Raw genomic sequence first — 20,295 nt, forward strand, 5'->3', positions numbered from 1 at the left:
TATTTTGAACCCTTTATAGGGTAAATCACTTATCTCCATTTCATTAAAGTCTATTTTTGGAGTTTTATCTTGTTCTTTTATTGGTATCATATCTCTCTGTTTCTTTATTTTCCTTGACTCTCTTGTTGGCTTCTGCACATTAGATAAAACAGTCACCTCTTCCAGTCTTGACAGAAAGGTCTCATGTAGGAGATGAAATTTATTGCTTAGCTCAGTCCAAGTTCTTTGTTGTCTCTCAAACAATTGTGATTGTCCAGACTACCTTCTTTGTTCTTAGTAGGTCTCAGTAGTGGAGGGCATGCCAAAACCTGTCCATATCCCAGTGGGGAGGATCTCAGACCTAGGTGTAGGCTGATCGGATGCCAAAACCTGTCCATATCCCAGTGGGGAGGATCTCAGACCTAGGTGTAGGCTGATCGGAAGCCAAAACCTCAGGCAGTAGCTTTTGAAGTAGGCCAGTTTCAGGGAAAGACTGAAGGATGGGCTTTTCTGTCTGTCCCCTATGTGCTGAGCTCAAGAGGAATAGCTTGTTAAGAACTCATCTGTTTGCTACAGTTGTATGAGGCCTGTGAACATAAGCCCCACTGGCCACCAGAGCCAGGTGATCAAGGTGCATCCCCTGGTAGTAGCTGCAAAAACCAGGGTGACAGACATGTGATAATTTCCCTCTAAGGAGACACTGGTGTCCTATTGTAGGCCAGAGGGAAAATGCAGAGGTGGTGCCCCTCACCATGACCCCCGGTCTCCCAAGTCTGTGGGGAGGCTCACAGTCAGCCCCTATATATGTGCTAAAGCAGAAGCCTGACTGTTAAGCAGCAGCTTTTGAAGTACACAAATAGGCCTGTTTTAAGGAAAAACTGGGAGTAGGAGTTTTGGTCTGTTCCCTACGTGCTGAGCTCTGGGAGGATAGCCTCAACAAGGCCTTGTGAGTCCATCAAGAATTGTTTCTTTCCGCTATGGTCTTACGGGTCTCATGGATGCAAGAAAGCCCTGTTGGCTTTCAGAGCTAGGTGTTCTGAGGGCCCATCGTCCAGGTGGAAGTTTTAAAAATTGGGGCCCTGTATGTTGGTCCAAAACTTTCACTCTTCAGGAAGAAGCTGGGAGTTGGAAGTTCCCTCCTAATTGCATGTTGCTGTGTTAGGGATGGGGTTTATGGCAAGAGTGTGTCTCAGCCTCTCCAACCATTTTGAGTGGGTATTTTCTTGTTTACCCGATGCATATGATATGAGTCTCTCAGCCAGGTTCTAGATTTCTTTCAGAGGGAATTGCTCCATGCGTAGCTGTAGATTTGGTGTGTCAATAGGAGAAAGCAAGTTCAGGAGTCTCCTATGTCACTATCTTGGACCGGAACTCTGAAATTTTATAAAAATCAAAGAAAGGGGTTTTGCTGCATCTTATTAGTGAAATAAAAATGGAAATATAACCTTTCAGTAAAAATGCTTTTAAAATTATGGATTTTTTGTGAAAAATGCTTAAAAAGAAACAACTTTTGGCATGGAATTACTAATAATAGGACTAACAGCAAAAATGTACACTGTAGTAGTAATAGCAGTTCCGGCAGTAGGATATACTCCAGTCACTCCTATTTAGGTATATACTTGGTTGTGTATAAAGAAATTATTTTGGTTACCTTTTTTCTGAACTATTAAATATCGTTGTCCATATGTAAAATTCCTGTCACCCTTCAAGGCCTAATTCCAAATGACACCTCCTGTCTTGCCTTTATTGATCTAATCCAGATCCTTCCCACTTAGAGGTCCTTAGGCATCCTCTATGATAGTGTTCAGCTTCTTATGTTATAAGTCATTGTTACATGTCTTTGTCTTCTTCATATCTTATGTTTATGACCTTTCTTAATGTCTTGTTTGTATCTTCAGTATTGGGCAGTATATAGGACATTGAGTTGCCCAATAAATGTTCATTAGATTACTAAATAGATTGAAAAAGGACTCTTCTCTAGAATGGCACCTAATTTTTTAAATAATTCTCTTTTTGACTCAGAGTCATTTGATCAGTGAATAAATATTAAGTATCTAGAATTTTCAGGCACTCTGCTACTCCAGTGTGTTCACCATAAGTATCTTTGACTTTTTTCTTACCTTTTCCATTTTTTTTCTTCCATGTTTCTTTCATTAGCAAATACTGAACTGTTCATTTGTCCTTTGTCTTTATTCATATTCTCTTTACAAGCTGGCATAAAATAAGTACCCCAAAATGAAAATCAAGCTAATACTTCTTTTCAAAAATAAGTATTCGTACCTAAAATTTCCATCTTCTCTGTGTGTGTATGTGTGTGTGTCTGTGTGTATGTTTTACTGTTTTCTCTTGTAATATCCCTAAAGACTGAAGCTGCTGTAATTAGAAGTAAGATTCTGAATCTTCTCTATTTAAAGTAAAGCTTGGTGTATAAGAAAAAAGATGCACAGCCTTCAATTCATTCATTTAGCAAAGATATATTGATGACTTACTATTTGTAAGAAACCAGAAGCATGCAAAAGGCCTAGGTTTTATCCTCAGAGATCATTTGATTCCCTGCCTCTCCCTTTTTTTTGCAATAATGGAATATGCAGTAGTTTTGGTTCCATTTATTTACTTTCTCATTCCTTTGGCCTTCACACATCTCTTCATAACTGGAAAATATTTAGAATTTATTGTTTATAATACTGAGTCCTGGAAGAACTTTGAGTCTTCTTTTCAGCTGTCACTTATAAGGCAAAGCATAACCTCTAGTTCCTGTAAGGAGAGGGAAGTTTGTTCTATGTACCTTTTAGTATCTGTATGTTTATTTGGTGGGAACTCTAAAATATTTGGGAAAGTGCTCAAAATTTCCTGGATATTTGCCAAAATATTTCCAATTCCACTGCATGCTTACCATGCAATGGAGAATCAATCAGCCATTTTTCAGCTTAGTCAAGAGAATATTTGTAGTTCCTAAGCCATTAATAGCATTCAATTTTCACTTGACTTGATTAATGTTCTACATTGATGACCATCTCAGAAGTAAATACACACTTGCCTAGTTTGGCACATTGTCGTTTCTAAGGGATTTTATTTATCCGTGTACATAATTATTCTGCTATACGCTATTGAATTTTGAACCATTTGAATACCTGAACAGAGTGTTTTTAAATTAGTCTATTAGAATTGATTATAACTGAGTAATGAGTAAAACTCAGGTGATACAGCAATTCAATAACTTCAGTTGCCAAAAACCATTTAAAGTTTTTGGCCAAAAGAAGTGTACTTATCCTGTTTAAAATAAATCAAAAACTTATTTTAATAACTAAAATTCAATTAAAATTTTTTTAGCAAGAATTTTCTACCATTTTAATTATCTTAAAAGTATTTATAAGGGGCTTCCCTGGTGGCACAGTGGTTGAGAGTCCGCCTGCTGATGCAGGAGACACGGGTTCGTGCCCCGGTCCGGGAAGATCCCACATGCCGCAGAGCGGCTGGGCCCGTGAGCCATGGCCGCTGAGCCTGCGCATCCAGAGCCTGTGCTCTGCAACAGGAGAGGCCACAACAGTGAGAGGCCCGCGTACTGAAAAAAAAAAAAAAAAGATATTTATAAGAATATGGTTTAAAAATTATATGTCTAAAAATTATTTATGCCTGTAGAATTGCTATCTTTGATAAAGTATCTACAAATAACTCAGTTTTTTAAGTGAGTCAGATTAACTTTACATCTCCTTGAAATAAAAAGTAATACACTAGAAAAATAAAAATTCATTTTCCTACTACTAAGAAAGTTGAATGTATTAGGTGCTTTAAGCTTTTTCTTTACTGTATTGTATTTTGTAGCTTTAATGGGCATAAATTTTTCAGTGCAGAGTACATTTATTGAATATGAAAATAATTATTTTATTTTTAAGATTATTCATTTCATCCATCTCACAATTATTTGGCATATACTACATGCCAGGTGCAGTGCTGGGTAATGGAGATAAAATGCTAAGCAAAACCAGACACGATTTCTACTTTTTATGTGCTTAAATTCTGATGGGCAAGCTGGGCATTAATCAAATAATCACAAACACAATTTTAAAATTATAGCTGTGATACCTGCTAAAGGAATGTGTTTGAGCGTCCATAGTAGAGAGATTTAACTTATCATGGAGGATGCTATGGTCTGAATGTTTGTGTTCCCTCAAAATTCATATGTTGAAACCTAATCTCCAATATGAACATATTTTGAGGTGGGGATTTTGGAGGTGATTAGGCCATGAGACTGGAGCCCTCATGAATGGGATTAGTACCCTTATAAAAGAGTCTCCATAGAGAACCCTGCCCTTCTGCCATGTGAGGACACAGAGAGAAGACAAGAGTTAATGAAGAGGCAGGCACTCACCAGACACTGAATCTGTCAGTCCCATGAACTTAAACTTCCCAACTTATAGAACTGTGAGAAATAAATGTTTGTTGTTTACAAGGCACCCAGTTTATGGTATTTTTGTTATAGCTGTTCAAGTGGATTAAGATAGAGGTCAAGGAAGGCTTCTAAGAGGAAGCATCACACTGACATCCAAGAATTAATAGGCTCCATGGAGCTAGTAGCTCCATCTTTACGTTCTTCCAATCTTATACTCCCCAGTAAGGGAGAGTTTCTCAACTAAAATTTAAATATTAGGGCTTTAAGTCCTGGTGCCTTAACAAATTCATTGTTTCAAGACAGTGGATGTATCACTCGTAAACAGTTAACTTTCTTATGCAACATCTTAGATAGTAATATGGGGTACTATTTTCGGGAGAACTGAAAAAGTAGACATTGAAATCATTTTCTATGCTGTGATTCAGAGAGGAATCCCAGCTGTGAAAGACTGATGGAATTCTAAAAATATCCAGATCTAACTCTTAATTGTTTGAGTTATGCCAGATAATCCTCCATGATTCAGTCATTATGGCCAGAAGCATGATATATACAGATTGGCCAGACCTAATGCATCTGAAGGTCATAGGCTGGGTGGCTTAAACTACAGAAATGTATTTCCTCACTGTTCTTGAGACTTAAAGTTTAAGATCTGGATGCCAGCATGGTCAGGTTCTGGTGAGAGCTATCTTCCAGGCTTTCAGATGGCCACCTTCTCTTTGTGTTATCACATGGTAGGAGAGAGATGGCTCTCTCCCCTCCTCTTCTTATAAGGACACTAATCCCACGTGGAGAACTCCACCCTCATGACATCATCTAAACTAATTACCTCCCAAAGGCTCTACTTCCAAATACTATCACATTGGTGGTTAGGGCTTCAACATATAGATTTTGAGGGCACACAAACATTCAGTCTGTAACAGTCAAGAAAGGAGTCAAAACTAGCCAATCATATACAAATTGTGAAAGGAGAAATAATGGTTCTGGGAAAGAAATACAAGGCATTGTTAACCACAGAACAGAAAAAGATGTTAGATGCTAAATAGAACAATAAATCTTTACCACACCGTATTTAGATGTACTCCATGTCTTTTTGGTTTTTTTTAACATCTTTATTGGAGTATAATTGCTTTACTACATTGTGTTAGTTTCTGCTGTATAACAAAGTGAATCAGCTATGTGTATACATATATCCCCATTTCCCCTCCCTCTTGTATCTCCCTCCCGCCCTCCCTATTCCACCCCTCTAGGTGATCACAGAGCCCTGAGCTGATCTCCCTGTGCTATGCAGCTGCTTCCCACTAGCTATCTATTTTACATTTGTTAGTGTATATATGTCAAAGCTACTCTCTCACTTTGTTCCAGCTTACCCTTCCCCCTCCCCGTGTCCTCAAGTCCATTCTCTACATCTGCGTCTTCATTCCTGTCCTGCCCCTAGGTTCATCAGAACCTTTTTTTTTTAGATTCCGTATATATGCGTTAGCATACGGTATTTGTTTTTCTCTTTCTGACTTACTTCACTTTGTATGACAGACTCTAGGTCCATCCACCTCACTACAAATAACTCAATATCATTTCTTTTTATGGCTGAGTAGTATTCCATTGTATATATGTGCCACATCTTCTTTATCCATTCATCTGTCGATGGACACTTAGGTTGCTTCCATGTCCTGGCTATTGTAAATAGAGCTGCAATGAACATTTTGGTACATGACTCTTTTTGAATTATGGTTTTCTCAGGCTATATGCTCAGTAGTGGGATTGCTGCATCATATGGTAGTTCTATTTTTAGTTTTTTAAGGAACCTCCATACTGTTCTCCATAGTGGCTGTATCAATTTACATTCCCACCAACAGTGCAAGAGGCTTCCCTTTTCTTCATACCTTCTCCAGCATTTATTGTTCCGTCTTTAAACTTACTTCTTTTGTAAGGTTTTTTGTTTTGCCAATTTATAGTACAATGTTGGTTAGAAATTTATTTCTAAATCAAGAGCTATTTTAAGTACCTTGCCCACTGTTGAGTTTTCCTGCCATGATTTTAATAATACGCATTCCTGAAACAGAGTTTATATTAGTAATGATGGCAAAATATTGTCTTTAGTGATTTGAGACTATGCAACATGATAAACATACATTATACTTAAGTGAACTATAATAAGAAATAACTTGCAAATGATGCTGACATTTTTAATTGGTAAAAAAACATGATATATATGCTTTTTTCCTTGAGGGGAAGGCAAAGAATGGTATTTTTTCTTTGAGAAAATTTCACTGTTTTTCATTTCTCTCTCCTTTTTTTTTTTTTTTTTGGTTTCAACCCTTCCACATATTTCCTTTCACTTCATGTCAGATGCAATTTTTCAAACTGAGCAGGAGTAAACTCTATTCATTTCCACAATGTCACTCCTCTTCAGTTTGTTTATAAATGAAATGAAAGCATATTGTACAATAGACCCTTACATGTGCTGTAGTGCCAGAAAGTGATTTCAGTGCACAGAAACAAATGTTACATATACTTAGGCCTTATATGACTTTTTAGTATAACATGGGCACACATAAAATGTTCCTTACTCTAAAGAAAAATGCAAAAAAGACTCCACCAAATAGTAGAAGACAGAATATAAATTGAAGAAGAATATACACCAAATAATCTTAAGTATCTAGGCAAGGAAGAGTTCTAGAATGCTTCATGATTCCTATGTAATCAAGGGACTTAACCATGGTAAATTGCTTGATTCATTCAGCCATGTGTAATAGGTCAATTAAAATGCATACACTGGCAAATTCTCAAAAGAGAAAATATTTAGTCCAATGTGGATCTATAGTCAACAGATCTGTTACTACTGCATAAATAAAACAAAAATAGGGAAAGGCAAAGAGCAAACCAAGGGAATTTATAGATCAGTAAGTCTCCATTAATTATGGATCTGGCTTAGCAAACAGAAGGGTAGATAGGAGGAGTTCGTACAGGTCATGTTTTATGCTTTTTAAGCTACGATATAACATGTTATTAATATTATTATGCATCTTCTACGTTATAAGTACTGCTCTAGGCACTAAAGATGAGTAAAAGCCCTCCCACCCCGAAATTCCTGCTTTCATGGTGATTATTTCTAGTTTGAGGAAACAGAAAATAAACCCAATACATCATGTCATAGTAGTTAGTTGGTGAAAAGGGCTTAGGAGAAAAATAAAGAAAGAAAGGTGGATTTAGATTATTGGATGGGTGAGGGAGCTAATTTTAAATAAGGGGTCAGATAATACCCTACCAGAAAGGTGACATTGGTGAAAGACTTGAAAAAGGTGAGGGGGTTAGCCCTGTGAATATATGGGGCAAGAAGTTTTGAGGAAGAGAGAACAGCAAATGCAAAATCCTTGAGGTAAGAGCATTCTTGATGTGCATAAAGACTAGAGGTAAACAATTGTGGTTGACAGGAGTGAGCAAGGGGAGACTACTAGGGAATAAGAGGAAGTGATAATGGACAACCTGATTTTATAATGTTTTGGAGATCATAGTAGAGACTAATCATCTGAGTAAAAGAAGAAGGCATTGGCCTTCAGATTGACCTAATCTGATTATTAAATATTGTCTGGCTTCCGTGTGGAGATAGACTGAAGAACCCAAGTAATTTTCTATTGGATTGGATATGGACGTGAAAAAAAAAGAGGATTGAAGGATGACTTTAAGACTTCTTGGCCTGAGACACTGAGAGATGGAGTTATTATTAATATAAACTAAAAAGACTGTAGAGAAGTAGATTGGGATGAGGAGAGCCAAAATCTTCATTTGGACATAATAACTTTGAGATGCCCATTTGACATCCAATAAAAATACTGCGAAGGCAGTTGGATATACAGGTCTGGAATTTAGGGGTAGATCTAGGTTGCAGATACAAATTTTGGAGTCACTAGCAGATTGTTCATAAAGTCATAAAACTGGATGATATCACCAAGTGAATGGGTTTAGATAAGATAAGCAAAGATCCAAGAAATGAACTCTGGACCACTCCAGTGTTTTGTGGTCATGGAGACAGTGTATAACTAGCAAAGGAAAAAAAAAAAGAATAAGAGGCCAGTGAACAAAAAGAATGACCAGGAGAGTATGGAGTCATGGAAAACAAATGAAGAATGTTTCTAGAGGGGAAGAATGATCAACTTTATTACATACTGCTGATATAGCACACTGTGATAGAATCTGACACATATTATGCTTTTGAGTATAATGGACTTATGATTCTCTGTTAGAAGAATATTAATTTTAAAATAGTTGATTTTATGGTGTGCTAAATTTGAAATTCTGACCTGGTTTCCTTTATGATTAATGGAATGCATTTATGAGATGGATTTTGGGTATTGTTTGCTTTTAAAAATAGAACCAGGGTTTCCCTGGTGGCGCAGTGGTTGAGTCCACCTGCTGATGCAGGGGACACGGGTTCGTGCCCCAGTCCAGGAAGATCCCACATGCCGCGGAGCGGCTGGGCCTGTGAGCCATGGCCGCTGAGCCTGCGCTTCCGGAGGCTGTGCTCCGCAACGGGAGAGGCCACGGCAGTGAAGGCCTGCGTACCGCAAAAAAAAAAAAAAAAAAGAACCAAAGAAACTGACACTTAAAGGGACATGATATCTGAGCATTAGTATTATTAATGTCATCCTTTAATCAAGGAACTTAAGAATGGGTTCAGATGTTGATAATTAAAAGACAGGTCTGTATTCAATACAACTTGATTGTCATAGCTATGCAGTTATTATATCTTGGGTAGTTTAATAGCAGATTATATTTATGATTCATCTCAAAAACAAGTGTATTGTTATAGTCTTCTAGTTTTCCCCCTTATGTCACATGATTTACAGGGTCATATGACCACTTACAATAAAGACCATGTTTTCCAGCTGTGTTTACTGTCAGGTGCAATCTTATAATTAAGTTCTGACCAATGGAACATAAGAAGTAGTATGTATGCATCTTCTGGGAAGTATCTTCTAAAGAGGGGATGTATCCTTATTGTTCCTTTCCATAAGACATAATGACTGGAGAAAAAGAAGCATTTTTTAACATCAGGTAACCTTGTGAATGCAAGCCACTAACGACACAAAAACACGAGGAAAATACCTGGAATCCTGAGGAATTTATGAATCAAAGCTGCCATATGTAGATAGCCTACATCAAGATTAATTCTAACTTAGTTAGATCCATTTTGGAATGGATACCCAGATGTCACCATATGTTTGTGGGTATGGTGTGTTTAGAAAATAGTGATCTGTCTCAAGATAATTATAACCCTAGTCTTTTTAATGTTTGTATAGATGGGACCACAGTATTATCTACAGACTAAAAATTTTCAAGATTTCATTCATTTTCAGTTTTTGCTGGTAAAAACTACCATAGGCTTTGGTATGAAAATAATTACCCCTCAATTTTTCCTATTAGCAAAGAGAAAAACATGTCTCCTGTTGTAATGTCTTGAATCTTGACAACCGAAATTCTCCATTAGGCTATTTTATTAATAATATTTTAAAATCAAAAAGCTTGAGGTGAGATTATACTTGAAGTAGAAACAGTAAAACTCCATGTAAAAGATCCTCTGGCTTAGGTCTCAAGAAAGTCACCAGGTGGTTTAGTGTCTTGTCTCAACTTCTAGACCCATATTTAAAACTCTGGATATAAGAAAATTCGAAAGAAGTCCTTAAGTCTTCTGTGTATTCATCATTATCTGTTGTATCTTTGTTAGGAGAGCTTCCTCTTCAACACAAATACCTTTTATGTTTGTCTTTAATATTCATTTCATTGGTAAAATGGTTGAATCACCATCACCATCAAATGAGTTACTTACAATGTAAGGGTAGCCAGAAATCAAGATATTATTGACCAGGGGAAACACTTGGAGGTGTATGTAGCATTTGCAATGATTTTCCCCTTTCCTTCTGTCATTGTCTCCCCTTGTGTTCTGACTGTCTCTGGGGCCATCACCCTATGTCTATAGCCCTTTGGTTGTATTAAGTGTCACAAATGACAGCACCATACTCCATCTCTTTGAAAGGGGCATCAGCATAAACTGAAAATTTGTGAAACTAAATGTCATACTATTATAGGCATGTGAAACTTTATGCAAATATCGTTTTTACCAGTTCCCCTCTCTTTTGTATCTGGATGGGACCTACAGAAAACAAATAATTGCTATTAGACTTCAGTGCAACCAATGATTTGGTCTCATCCTTTGGTTATTTGGCTTTTGACCATTTTTAACATTAAAGTCTCAGCTGAAACAAATTTCACCTCATGAGCAAGATACCTATTTAAATTGATATCCAGACAAATCTGATGGAAAATATTCATTACACTTACTAGTTAGAGCCTATGTCAAAGTGCTATTTCAATTAAGCTTAATATTTCAAATTATCTGTGGCTACTTCGGTTATGTAAATTGATATTCTAATAACTCAATGTATATTATCAATATATTTTAATAATTATTTTGATCTCTATATATACAATACATGAATAAGCATGATGCCTTTCTCTGAGAAGAAATTTTACAAATAGTTTTTCTATTCACATAAGAAGTATTTATTGGGTGCCTATTGTGTGCCAGGCCCTTTGCTAGTTACAGAGGCTAAGAACAAACACCTTGTCCTTGTTTTCCTGAAGCTCATAGAGTAGAGCTTAGAGACTATCTAGTTCAATTGTTCATTTTTATGGCTGAGAAATACAAGGCCCAGGTAAGTTAAATGACTTTAAGATCATACAATTAGCCAGGACCAAAAGTCAGGTCTTCCAACCATCTGTCTGCTCAGTGCAATTCTACTTCTACAATATTTTGACTCCCTTTGTCCAATCTGGGTGCTTTAAAGCACAGAAAAGAAAAACTCTATATGCTCAGTCCATTTTCCTCCATTCCTGAAATTCCAAATAGCTTTTTGGCAGCTGTCAATTCTGCTCAGTCTAAATCCCATTATTTTTGCTGTCAGGTAGCAAGTAATAGATAGGCTCTTTACACGGAGCTGGTAATCACTTCTTGATTGACTCCAGACCAAAATTAAACTCTCTTTTGTTAAGCAAGCTCATCTGGCCTTATGGACATAGGCTTTTCAATTATCCAAGACCATCATACCTGCTCTTAAAATTGTCTCGTTTTCTCTGTTGTTAAGAATTGCTTCAACATACAGCAGTGAGCTATTAGCACTCAAAAAGAATTGAAAAAAACTTCTTACATATTAGGTTGTTCTTTGAGAGACCATGGCATATTTGATGAAAGTATTTTAGTAGATTTTTTTCCCCTTGACTGGTCCAGATTCAAACAGTCTAAAATCATTTCCTCTGGAGGCACTTGTCATTTCTTGTCTTCACTTCAGCAATGTGGGTGAGCATATGTCAGACTTTATTTTACCAGAGTAAAAAAAAAAAAAAAATTGGTTATCAGTTCTTGGCCTCTCTTCTACTGCCGTATAAAAATAAATTGGCTTCTTTCCACACATTTTAGCAAAACTATCTCCAAGAGAGGTTGGTCAGAGTTTTGAGGATAAGGTGTGTAAATATATTTCTATGTTTAGAGAATTCAGGAAATTTAAGCTGTTCTGAGTTAAACCACTTTGAAAGGAGAAGATCAGAGGAGAAGAGGAAGCCAAATTTGCATTCATGCTGAGATTTCATGCAGCATCCTTCTATGTCATGGACTTCATGAATTCTAACAGTAGAGGGTCTGTGATATGCTGTGAGGGTCCTCATAATTAGAACAATAGTGAGGAAGAGGAACATGAAAAGGAGGGGGAAAAGGCAGCCAGAAGGCCAGTTCTAAACCAGGCAGTATTCAATTTCTCATATTTATATTCTTACAACCATCTGTTGAGGGCAAAAATAGTGAAGGAGTTTCATGCAAGAGCAATGAGTACCATTAGATCCAAAACAGGACATGTTCATTCTATGTAGAAGCCACCAATAAATACTACCCAATGATGAAGGGATGAAGGCATGGAACTACCCTTAGATTTACTCTAGGGAGGTTGCCTAACCTCTGATGTCACTCACCAGAGATTATATGATATATATCATCAAACATACACACACACAATATCTATCTATCTACCTACCTATCTATCTATCTATGTATCTATCTACTACTCTGCATGCAGTCAAAGCCTTGGGAGTCTATTGAAGGCATTGTTTCCATAGGCTATTTCTGCCTATTAGAAACACAGACTTTTAAGAGAAGTCTGCTGCGTCAGCCAATAAACCCTATTCTAAGATAATATTTTGGAGACTAAGAAGACATAACTTTGAACTCTCAGGCCAAACCAGATAATCCCGAATGGATTTCCCACTGTGAACCCTGGACTAGTGACCTTCAAAGTGGTGTGACTAGTCACATGGCCCAGACTTGAGGCTTCTGTCTCTTTCTCAAGTTGGAGATCTGGTTCCTTCTCACCTCTGTAGTCTCCCCTTTCGCTTCTCTCCTCCTCACATTCTGCTCTCCAGACTTATTGAGCTACTTAAATTACCCTAAACATTCTGTGTTATCTTTCTCCAAGTATTTTTCATATATCAGATGGGTTCTATCTCCATGCCCTCCATCAACCACTTCTGTTCTCTTTATCTCTTCACCTGAGTAACACTTACGTAGGCTTCAAATTTCAGTATATATACATCCACTTCCTCTGGCCCAGTGTGTGAGGTGCCACTCAGTGTGCTCCCATAGCACTCAGTGCCATCTCTGTATGGGCAGTTACTGAAGTTGCTTGTCAGATTTTCATCCACTAGGACCCTATGTTCCATGAAGCTACCATGGCTACTTTGCCATGAAAGTCTCAGAACACACATTGTAGGTGTCCAGTATTTATTGCTGAGTCACACCAGAAGTTAGGCAAGCCCTTAGAGTAAGTTTAATGGTGGCTCCATTCCTTCATCATTGATACTTATTGGTGCCCAGTATTTACAAAGAATCATTCTAGGCACTGGATAAACAAGGATTGAATAAAAAGTAAAGTCAGACAGACAGTAAAACAGACTGCCTTCATGATATGTATAGTCTTATTTTCTAAATACAGAAAATCATCAGAGGAAATTCATATTGAATGAATTATTCTGTGGTTTAAGGCAAAAATAAGAAAAAATACACAGCAAAGTTTCAAGTATGAGTAAACGCAGAAAATATTCAATTAGGATCTCTTCTAATCACAACTCTTAGCACCACCAAAACAAGACTAACAAAATTATTGTCATTTTTTATTTCAACTGAAGTATTATAAATGTTATCTAAAATTTTTAAAAATTCCTAGAAACTACAAAATTGGGCACTGAGCCTAAGTTGAATATAAGTATATATTTGCATTGAAATAGACAAAGCTCTCTTCTTCTGTTTATTTCTTTTAATTTAATGAACTCAGCTATCAGGTATTTTTAGCAGGAAAAGGTAGTGGTATTTGGTATTAATAAAACTATCAAATGATTATTGGTAGTTTTGTAGCTACGATCTCCATAGCTCTTAGACATACCCCTATTTTTTTGGAAATCTTCATAGATATTCCCATCATAATTTTTAAAACCTATATTATGGAACTGGGAATCAAGCATATGGAAAAAATGCCCCTAGGAGGGTCTTCCAGAAAAAGAGTTACGAACACTTACCAGAAAGGGAAGACAAGTAGAATTTAATGTCATTATCTCATTTTGATCAGGATAAAATGAGTTTTTTTCAACTCATACATATATGAGCTCTTGTTTAAATTTAAGATGCTTAGCACTTAACTAGAGCAAATAGCTGCATGTACTTAAAGTATAACAGTTATTTAAAGGAAAAGCCACACATATTTAGCTAGATTCCCTAAAATTTTCTTTTGTTTGTATCCAATATATATTTTTCTTCTTTAAAAATGTCTTCCTAAAGGAAACACTCCCATTAACCATTGCAACAAAAATAATAAATTACCTAGGAATAAACCTACCTAAGGAAACAAAAGACCTGTATGCAGAAAACTGTAAGACACTGATGAAAGAAATTAAAGGTGATACAAGATGGAGAGATGGAGAGATATACTATGTTCTTGGATTGGAAGAATCAACTTTGTGAAAATGACTATACTACCCAAAGCAATCTACTGATTCAGTGCAATCCCTATCAAACTACCAATGGCATTTCTCACAGAGCTAGAACAAAAAATTTCACAATTTGTATGGAAACACAAAAGACCCCAAATAGCCAAAGCAATCTTGAGAAAGAAAAATGGAGCTGGAGGAATCAGGCTCTCTGACTTCAGACTATACTACAAAGCTACAGTAATCAAGACAGTATGGTACTGGCACAAAAACAGAAATATAGATCAATGGAACAGGATAGAAAGTCCAGAGATAAACCCACGCACATATGGTCACCTTATCTTTGATAAAGGAGGCAAGAATATACAATGCAGAAAAGACAGCGTCTTCAATAGTGGTGCTGGGAAAACTGAACAGTCATATGTAAAAGAATGAAATTAGAACACTTCCTAACACCATACACAAAAATAAGCTCAAAATGGATTAAAGACCTAAATGTAAGGCCAGACACTATAAAGTGTCTTAGAGGAAAACATAGGCAGAACACTCTGTGACATAAATCACAGCAAGATCCTTTTTGATCCATCTCTTAGAGAAATGGAAATAAAAACAAAAATAAACAAGTGGGACCTAATGAAACTTAAGAGCTTTTGCACAGCAAAGGAAACCATAAGACGAAAAGACAACCCTCAGAATGGGAGAAAATATTTGCCAATGAAGCAACTGACAAAAGATTAATCTCCAAAATTTACAAGCAGCTCATTATCAAAAAAACAAACAACCAAATCCAAAAATGGGCAGAAGACCTAAATAGACATTTCTCCAAAGAAGATATACAGATTGCCAACACACACATGAAAGAATGCTGAATATCACTAATCATTAGAGAAATACATATCAAAACTACAATGAGGTATCACCTCACACCAGTCAGAATGGCCATGATCAAAAAATCTACAGACAATAAATGCTGGAGAGGGTGTGGAGAAAAAGGAACCTTCTTGCACTGTTGGTGGAAATGTGAATTGGTATAGCCACTATGGAGAACAGTGTGGAGGTTCCTTAAAAAATTAAAAATAGAACTACCATATGACCCAGCAATCCCACTCCTGGGCATATCCCCTGAGAAAACCATAATTCAACAAGAGTCATGAACCACAATGTTCATTGCAGCACTATTTACAATAGTCAGGATGTGGAGCCAACCTAAATGTCCATCGACAGATGAATGGATAAAGGAGATGTGGCACATATATACAGTGGAATATTACTCGGCCATAAAAAGAAACAAAATTGAGTTATTTGTAGTGACGTGAATGGACCTAGAGTCTGTCATACAGAGTGAAGTAAATCAGAAAGAGAAAAACAAATATCGAATGCTAACACATATATATAGAATCTAAAAAAAAAAAAAAAGGTCCTGAAGAACCTAGGGGCAGGACAGGAATAAACACACAGACATAGAGAATGGAATTGAGGACACAGGGAGGGGGAAGTGTAAGATGGGATAAAGCGAGAGAGTGGCATGGACATATATACACTACAAATGTAAAATAGATAGCTAGTGGGAAGCAGCCGCATAGCACAGGGAGATCAGCTCGGTGCTTTGTGACCACCTAGAGAGGTGGGATAGGGAGGGTGGGAGGGAGATGCAAGAGGGATGGGATATGGGAATATATGTATAGCTGATTCACTTTGTTATACAGGAGAAACTAACGCAACATTGTAAAGCAATTATACTCCAATAAAGATGTTAAAAATTTTTTTTTTTCCTTTAGCAGCCTGTCATCAATTTTCTTTCTGTTCTTAAAGAGGCGAAGTGGCCCCTGGGTGGATCAAGACGTTTCTGAACAAGCACCAGGGTCTTTAATCTGAAATGTTTCTAGCAGAAGTGTCAGATTCTAAAAGCCTTCTAGATTTTTCCTTGTTCGGTGACAGCATACTGCAGAGGAGGTTAAGAGATTAATAGCAGATGAATCACATTTTAAATATCTTGTAACAAGCTGTATTTAAGCTTGTATCTGGTTCTGTAACATATTTAAAGGTGTTTCATTTCTCTGAGGGCTTAGTAAAAGTAAAGATGACAAGTGGTATTTTTTAAGTCCCACAACTTTTCTCTCCTACATCCCACCCATGGTGGTGAAATGTATTGAACATAGATTGAGAAAGAAAGAAGATTATGTGGCAATTTAAAAACAGGTAGAAGATTAAAAGGGAAATATTTTGTTGGTTTTTTAAAAAACATATTCACACTCAGTGTTTGGTTTAGTTGCTTCTGAAATCTAAAATGATACCTGAGTACCCATAACAATGATAGTACTTTATGCTTTAGCAGCAGCTTTTGTCTGAAAAGACAGAAGGGTTTTTTTTGTTTTTGTTTTTGTTTTCTTTGCGGTACGCGGGCCTCTCCCGTTGCGGAGCACAGGCTCCGGACGCGCAGGCTCAGCGGCCACGGCTCACGGGCCCAGCCGCTCCGCGGCATGTGGGATCTTCCCGGACCGGGGCACGAACCCGTGTCCCCTGCATCAGCAGGCGGACTCTCAACCACTGCGCCACCAGGGAAGTCCAGACAGAAGGGTTTTGAAGAAATTTATTTTTGTGCCTTCTTTTTCATATATGTGTGTGTATATATATGTGTATATGCATATATATGTATATATATATATGTATATATGTGTATACGTGTATCTACATATTTGTGTATATATATCTGAGACCATATATTTGTATTGATATATTATTGATGTATAGATATATGTATCTGAGAATCCCAGAGGTGGTTACAGGCTCAGTGAAATGTTCTTTAAGCCATGCTAATTTCTGGGTCTTGGGTCACTCTACTTCACTGAGGAAAATGTGTTAGGGTAAAGGGGTGATGATTTTACTCATAACCAGATATACTGCCAGCACTTCTAAAGCTTCCCTGTGCTACAGTGTAGGCGTATAGCCAACCTTCTGCTCTGCTGTCTATTGTTGACTGCTGGCAGTGGGATGAAAGTCCCAGGGAATATGCTTATATTTTATCATTCATATTGAAGGTTAGTTAAAGAATATTATCAAAGTTGATGAAAAAATAAATAAGATTTTAAGTATATTATATAAGGTTGGCACTATAGCCAGTAGAACTGAAACCAGATGAGAAAGTACCTAAAGTATCATACTAAACATGCACATACAAACACACAAGGAAAACAAAACAAAAATCTTCATTTATTAAAAGAAAGAAAATAAAGGATTAGAAATAGGAAACTTGACATTAAAGAAAACATTTTAATATGTGTAAATAAACAGATTGGGTAAAAAATCAAAGCCCAATTGTAAGCAGCATGTAATAAATATAGCTAAATGAAATGTTTCAGACACATGGAAAGTAAAAGATTAAAGTGAGAATAATGATATACTAGGAAAATGCCAACAATAAGAAAATATGAATTGTATTGTTAATATTAAAAAATATCAATGCCAAGACAAACTTTTTCAATGAGAGAAAGAGGAGAAGGAACTTAAAAAGATTACAGTCTACATTGGGCCTCAAGAATTTTTTTGGACAAAGATGCATAGTATTGAAATAAAGGGAAAACTACAGGAAATACAAGGAAATGTGACAAAATAGAAAGTCCAGAAACAAATAAATCAGGTAAGGAATGTAATTATGATAAAGGTCACATTTTAAATCAGCAGAAAAAGAATTATTATTTTACTTAAATGGTTTTGGGACAATTGGCTAACCATTTTGAAAATATAAAGTTAACTCCCTAAGTTGTACTCTGTACCAAATTAAATCCAAATGGATTGAAACTTCACCTGTAACATATATAATAAAAGTACTGGAAGAATAGCCAAGTATTGTAGGTTCTAAGTGACTTGGTATTAAGTCAAAATTAATTCAATTGAATTGTCTTAAATGACACACCTAATATGTAGCTGACTGAGATTTGAACCTAGGCAAACTGGCTCCAGGGTCAATGCTTTTAAAGTATGCTTTGGGTAAGAAACATAGACAAAGAAACCATATATAATCCTAGGATGGAGAGTGCATTTTAAGAGTAACATGGAAGATTGGCCCTTTAAGGAAAATTTGATGAATTTGACATGAAAACTGCAATTCTTCTGATGTGAAAAAATACATAACAAAGTTGAAAGTCACCTGAGAAAATAGTTGTAATATATATGAAAAAAAATATTAATATCCTTAGTACATTAGAGGGCTTTTATCAATAAGAAAACAAACCTGAAGAAAAATAGGTAAAGAACATGCAAGAAAATATACAAATGGTTAATAATTTTAGTAGTCACAAAATTAATAGCCAGTCAGTAAAAATGTTGTAAGAGTCTATTAATTTTCATGGAAAGATGAACAATCTACTGTTAAAAGAAAAATGCAGGCTATAGAAACAATAGGATAATATTATATTTATGCATTATTGTCCATGCTATATAAACATATATATATATGGCATAGAAAAATGGTGTATAATTGTTTGTAACTTCATCTCTCCTTGTCTTCTTATAGAGGATTTCATTTGTAGGGTCTTTTCGTAGGGCTGAGTAGGAATAATGAATAGTGGGACATTACAAGAGTGAGAGAGAAGCTACATAGAAAGGGCAGGTAATAGCGACTAATGGTTTCCTACTCAAAAATATGTCTCCTCTTCTTTCTGAACAAATCAGCATTTTGTCAGGTACTCCATGGGCTCCTCTCCAGCCTCGTGACTTGAGTTTTGATTAGACCAGCTAATAATAGTTATTCCATTCCTCTTACCTGTGATTAATTTATCCATGAGCACATGATAAAATCCTAACCAATGAGACATTAGAATATTAGTGGGTGTTTCTGAGAAAGTGTTCTTCATTCTTATAAAGGGACATGACTAAGGGGCTTAGTCCTATTCTTGCCTTTAGATGTTTTGGGATAAGATTGTGGTATTTGTAGTTGTTGCAACCATCTTACTGCCATGAAAGGAAAACAAAAACAAACAAAAAAATTGCAGAACGACCAAACTGAAAGCCTCACATTGGTGAGTTGTTAAATAAGCACTGTGAACTTACCTTGCCTCTACTCTTCTTATGTAGGAAGATAAATTCCTCATTATTCATGTGATTTCTGTCAAAAAATATATTTATTTACCTGCAGCTGAAAGCATCCTGATACAGACAGGGAGATACTTATGCAGAAAATTAATTTGGAAGTTGACAGGAAGGAGAAGAAAATAGAATCAGGGCAGATCTGAGATTTTTCTAGAGCATTTTGAAGGCAAGAAAGCAAATAGATTTTTTTTTTAGCAGATAGAAAGGGAATTTGACAGAGTACACCAACAGGGTGTGGAGGTTTTAAACAAGCTTTGCTGTATGTAAATTTAATGTAATTACCCCTCTGCTGGCAATTTTAGAGTTCCATAATATGTGCATTACTTTCTGAATATTAAGCTTGGATTTGTCTTTCTATGGGATGCAACACCATGCAAAGAATGGCACTCAGATAATTCAGCCTTATTAGGGTTATTATCTCTTATGTGAGGTGAGAAAGTATTTTCCTATTAATATAAGCTTAAAATATTTTCTGGGGAGACAGATTTCATAACCAAATTAGTTCAGGAAAATATATATCCTGTTAACTTCCTAGAACTTTATAATGCTCATGTTTTAGAAAAAAATAAGAAATCCTGCCATAAGTGTTTAACCAGGCATTCCCAAACTGACAAATGGTTATCACTGAAGGAATTCCAGAAACTATTATCTGAGTGGTTCCTAAATGGGGATGAGGAATGAATGAAGGCATAATTATTCTTTTACAGTGATTTGTAAATACTTATTGTCTAGGACTGCTCTACTGATGACCAATGCCAAATCAATAATAGCATTAGAGTGAAGTCCCATCTCAGCTTTAAAGACGTTATGCATAAAAT

Source organism: Orcinus orca, chromosome 7 (genome assembly GCF_937001465.1).
Source record: "Orcinus orca chromosome 7, mOrcOrc1.1, whole genome shotgun sequence".
NCBI lineage: Eukaryota > Metazoa > Chordata > Mammalia > Artiodactyla > Delphinidae > Orcinus > Orcinus orca.